General features: G+C 35.1%; 1 pseudogene; it reads left to right on the plus strand.

The window, feature by feature from the left end:
- Nucleotides 1-5,027: 5,027 nt before the first annotated feature.
- LOC136791944 (proteolipid protein 2 pseudogene) lies at nucleotides 5,028-5,546 on the plus strand (annotated as a pseudogene).
- Nucleotides 5,547-5,802: the final 256 nt, after the last annotated feature.

The raw sequence follows: 5,802 nt of genomic DNA on the forward strand, positions 1-5,802 counted from the left end.
CATAAAACAAATCTTAACAAATTTAAAGAATTAGAAATAGGCAAGTTCATAGAGACCAAAAAATAGAATAGAGATTACAAGTGGCTGAGGGGAAAGGAGAGTTATTGTTTTAAGGATGCAGACTTTTTATATGGGGTGGTGAAAAATGAAAAAGTTCTCAAAATAGAAAGTGGTGATAGTTACACAATATTGTGATTGAAACTTAAAGCCACTGAATTGTACCCTTTAAAATGTTTAAAATGGTAAATTTTATGTTATGTATATTTTACCACAATAGAAAAAATCAGTTGGGGAAAAAACGCCACACATATACAGTATATAATCTGACCAGAACAGAATCAAATGAGAAAACAATTTTAAAAATCAGGAAAATCCTCAAATATTTGAAAATTAAACAACATACTTCTAAATGAACCACTTGTCAAAGAGGAAATTTCAAGGGAAATTAGAAAATATTTTGAACTGAATGAAAATACAACATATAAAAATTTGTGAAATGTAGCCAGAAGAAAATTTAGAGAATTGAATGTTTGTATTAGAAAAGAACAAGAGTTTAAAATCAGTAGCCTAAGTTTTCTGTTTAAGAATCTAGAAAAAGGGAACAAATTAAATGCAAATCAAGTAGAAGGATGGAAATAAAGATAAGAATGAAAACCAATGCATTTGAAAACAGAAAACTAATAGAGAAACCAATGAAACCAAAAGCTGATATGTTGAAAAGATTAGTAAATTTTATAAATCTCTAGCCAAACTGACCAAGAAAAAAGAGATTATGTAAATTGCCAATCTCAGGATCGAAAGACAGTACATCACTAGAGACACTATATACATTACAAGGACAATAGATTATGATGAAAAAAATTGATTCTCAGAAATTAAAAAGTTGGATGAAATAGGCAATCCTTTAAAAGACACAAATTAGCAAAGCTCCCTCAGGAAGAAATAGATAACCTGATTATCTACTGATAATAGCTTAGAACTACTGAATTTATCGCTTAAAACTTCCAACAAAGAATACTCTAGATTTCACTAGTGAGTTATACCAAACATTTAAAGATATTATAACAATTCTACACAAACTCTATGACAAAATGGTAGAGGAAGGAACCTTTCCCAACTTGTTGTATGAGGCTAGCATTACCATGATAGTGAAACAAAGAAGAAAAAGAAAGAGGGAGGGAGAAAATATAAACATAGACACAAAAAACCTTTTTAAAAAGTTAGTAAATTGAATCCATCAATATATAAAAATGATAATATTTCATGGTAAGTTGGGGGTTTATCCAAGGAGTGGAATGTTGGTTTAACATTTAACAATCTATATAATTTATCATATCAACAGAATAAAAGAGAAAAACCACACAATTATCTCAACAGATGCAGAACAAAGTCCATACTTGAATTTTTAAAAAGCTTATCAAGCCAGGAATAGAAAAAAAGTCCCCGTTTTAATAGAGGACACCTGTAACTAACATAATGGTGAAAGACTGAATGTTCCCATATGATAGGTAAAAGGGAAAGATGTCCATCCTTATTGCTTCTATCCGATATTGTTCTGGAGGGTGAAGGCAGTGCAGTAAGACAAGATAAATAAATAAAGTAAATGTAGATTGAAAAGAAAGAAAGAAATCTGTCTCTATTGGCTATCAACAGACAGAATATCCCAAAGAATGTATAAAACAGCTACTGGGACTAATAAGTGAATTTAGGAAAGTCATAAGATTCAAAGTCAATGTACAAACATTCACTGTGCTTCTATAAAGTAACATAAACTATTAGAAATTGAAATTTGAAAAGAGTACTATTTACAATAGTGTAAAAATATGATATATTTTGGTATATGATACACATGTTAAAAATTATAAGCTATTTATGTAAGAAATAAAAGATCCAAATAAATGGAAAGTATACTGTATACTGTATTCATGGATTGGAAGGCTTAATATTATTAGAATGTCAATTCTCCCCACACGGTTCTACAGATTTAATGTAATCCCATCGTAATCTCTGTAGTGTATTTTGTAGAAATTAGCAAGCTGATCCTAAAATTTATATGGATAAACAAAGGCCGTACAATAGCCAAAACAACTTTGACATAGAAGAAAATTTATATGACTTGATTTATACTTATTATAAGGCTACAAGTATCAGGGGAGTGTAGTGTTGTAAATATAAACATATAGATCAATTGAATGGAACAGAGAGTCCAGAAGTAGATTCATACAAAATTGGTCAATTGATTGATTTTTGACAAAGTTGTCAAAGAAATTCAATGGTGAAGGGATAGTTTTTCAGCATCTGGTTATCAAACAATTTGACATCCATATGCAAAACTAAAAAAGAACTATCTTTCTGCTGTTGCTTTATAATAGTATAATTTTATTGTGGTCCATTAATATACTTTGTATGATTTTAATTTATTTAAATTTGTCAAGGTTTGTTTTTGATTCATGTATTTTATTTAAAGCCTTGTTATTAAGTGCATACTCATTTAAGATTGTTATGTCTTCTTGGTAAAGTGACCATTTTATAAACCTGTAATGTCCTTTTTTTATCCTAAATAACATTCCTTGTTCTGAAGTCTACTTTGTCTGATACTAAAATAGCCACTCCAGCTTCCTTTTGATTATTTCTTCTGTGGAATATTTTTTTCGATACTCTTACTTTTAATCTATCTAAGTCTTTATGTTTAAACTGAGTTTCTTGAGACCAGCATGTAGATTTTTTAAAATTTTAATATGAGTACTTCAATCTTTTAATTGGTATATTTAGACCATTTACATTTAATGTAATTATTGGTGTGGTTAGATCTAGGTCTATTATTTTGCTATGTGGTTTTTGTTCTGTTTGCTCTTTTGTTTCCCTATTCCCCATTTCCTGCCTTCTTTTGGATAGTTTGAATAGTTTTAGTATTCCACTCTATTTTGTCTACTGCTTTTTTGGTGTTGTCTTTCTCTCTCTCCTCCCTCCCTCTCCCTTTCTCTTTCTGGTTTTTCTAGGGAAGAATTTCTCAAACTCAGTACAATTTCTATTTTGGACCAAATAATTATTTGTTCTGGACAGCTGTCCCATGCATTGAAGGATGTTTAAAAGCATTTCTGATCTCTACCCACCAGATGCCAGTTGCACCTCTTCCCCAATTATGGCAGTCAAAATTGTCTTTAGACATTGCCAGTTGTTTCCTGGTGGGCAAAGTCAGCCCAAGTTGAGAACTACTGCTCTAAATAATACAACAGAAATACTTAACATTTCCGAGTATAGTTAGAGTAATGTTTTACTATTTAATACTTAGAAGCTTTACAATCATATAAGTCTCTTAACCTCCTCCTTTTATATTATACTTGTCATATGTATTAATTCAACATGCATTAAAAACCCCACAGTTTTCTATATTTACTCAGATTTTACTGTTTTTGTTCTTCTTTGATTCCTGAAGTTCCAGGTTTCATCTGGTATTATTTCCCCTCAGTCTGAAGAACTTGTTTTAGTATTTCTTTTAGTTGGCTGTATGTTCTCTTAGTTTACCTTCATCTGAGAATATCTTTATTTCTCTTTCACTCCTAGAGGATATTTTCATTGGATTTAGAATGCTTGGTCGAAAGTTTTTTCCTATCATTTTGAAGATGTTCTACTGTCTTCTGGCTTCCATGGTTTCCAATGAGAAGTCCATCATTTTTTTTTAACATCTTTATTGGAGTATAATTGCTTTACAATGTTGTGTTAGTTTCTGCTGTATAACAAAGTGAATCAGCTATATGTATACATATATCCCCATATCTCCTCCCTCTTGCATCTCCCTCCCACCCTCCCTATCCCATCCTTCTAGGTGGTCACAAAGCACCAAGCTGATCTCTCTGTGCTATGTGGCTGGAGAAGTCCATCATTATTAACATCTTTGTTCTCCTATATATGTTGTGTCATTTTTCCTTAGCTGCTTTTAAGATTTTTCTTTACATTTAGTTTTCAGTAGTTTGATTATAGGGTGTCTGGGTGTGGTTTTCTTTTTTTTTTGTGGTACGCGGGCCTCTCACTGTTGTGGCCTCTCCCGTTGAGGAGCACAGGCTCCGGATGCGCAGGCCCAGCGGCCATGGCTCACGGGTCCAGCTGCTCTGCGGCATGTGGGATCTTCCCGGACCGGGGCACGAACCCGCGTCCCCTGCATCGGCAGGCGGGCTCTCAACCACTGCGCCACCAGGGAAGCCCTGGGTGTGGTTTTCTTTGAGTCTATTCTGTTTTATGTTCTGTGAATTTCTTGAATCTGCAAGTTAATGTCTTTCACCAATTTTGGGAAGTTTTCAGCCATTGTTTCATCAAATATATTTTTCTGTACCAATTTTCTTTATAGGACTCAATTGTTACAAACATTAGACTTCTGGTATAGTCCCATGACTCCTTCAAGTTCTATTCAGTTTTTCTAATCTTTTTTCTCTTTGTTTTTCAGATTGGAGAATTTCTGTTAATCTGTCTTCAAGTTCACTGACTCTTTCCCATGTCATTTTCATTCTGCTATTGAGTTCATTAGTAAATTTTAAATTTCAGAGAATGTATATTTTAATACTATTTTGTTCATTTTTTATAATTTATTTTCTTTGCTAAGACCTCCTATCTTTCCATTCATTTTATTTCATGTGTGTTTACCTTTACCTCATGAAGCTTATTATAGTATCTGCTTTAAAGTCTTTCTCTTATAACTTCAGCATATGTGTCACCTTGGGGTTGGCATCTGTTGATTTTTCTTTTCCTTTGAGAATTGGTCACGTTTTCCTGGCCCTTTGCTTATCAAGTAATTTTGGATTATATTCTGGACTTTTTGAACATTAAATTGTGTAGATACGGATCCTGCTAAAATTCTCTAAAGGATGTTATTCATTATTATTATAATTATTACTGTTTTAACAGGTGATAGAACCAGTTAGCTTCAACCTACAAATTTTTAAAATCACTTTCATCTGGCAAGACAGCTGGGTGTGCACCAGCCTCAAACCTGCAAGCAGATCCTCCCTGCCCCCAGGGACTCCAGCCCCACCATGGCAGATTCCCAGCACACATCTGCCCCCCACTGCTAGACCACCTGCACCAACTTCTTGTGCACCCAAAAGGGAAGTCTCCTGTTTGCTGAGATTATATTGTGCCTGGTGATTCTGACCCTCTTCAGTGCCTCAGCAGCAGGATATTCCTCTCTGTCTGTAATTGAATTGATCTTTGCTTCTATCTTCTTTGTCATCTACATGTGTGACCTGTACACCAAGATACAATTCATTTACTGGCCTTGGAGTGATTTCTTCCAAGCCCTCATAGCAGCCATCCTCTACCTGATCACCTCCACTGTTGTCCTTGTTGAGAGAGGAAACCGCTCCAGAATCATTGCAGGGGCACTGGGCCTAACTGCTATGGACCTCTTTGGCTATGATGCCTCTGTCACTTTCCCCTTGACATAATAAAGACATACAGCAGCACCTACTGACCCTGCTGATACCCTGGCCCTGTGTCAGTGTACTCCCTTCATTTCTCTCTGTAACCTGCAAATAATTCCTCCATCGAATTAACTCCTCCCCCCACCCCGTCCCTACAGTACTCCCAGCCAACTGCCAGCCCTGTATTGGGGTAAAAGTGCTGCTATTGAGAGAATTTATCTTCCAGCCTGCCAATCACCTCTCCAGGGTGTGCCTAGGTCCCCTTCCCTTATGCACTATAAAAAAGAGACGCCAGTTCTGTCTGGTCTATGCCCCCACCTAAGCCACAAAATGAGGGAGGAGGGTACCTCAGATTTCAGACTCAAGGCCCCAGGTTGTGAGTCACTCC

The sequence above is a fragment of the Kogia breviceps genome, chromosome 15 (assembly GCF_026419965.1).
Source record: "Kogia breviceps isolate mKogBre1 chromosome 15, mKogBre1 haplotype 1, whole genome shotgun sequence".
Lineage (NCBI taxonomy): Eukaryota > Metazoa > Chordata > Mammalia > Artiodactyla > Physeteridae > Kogia > Kogia breviceps.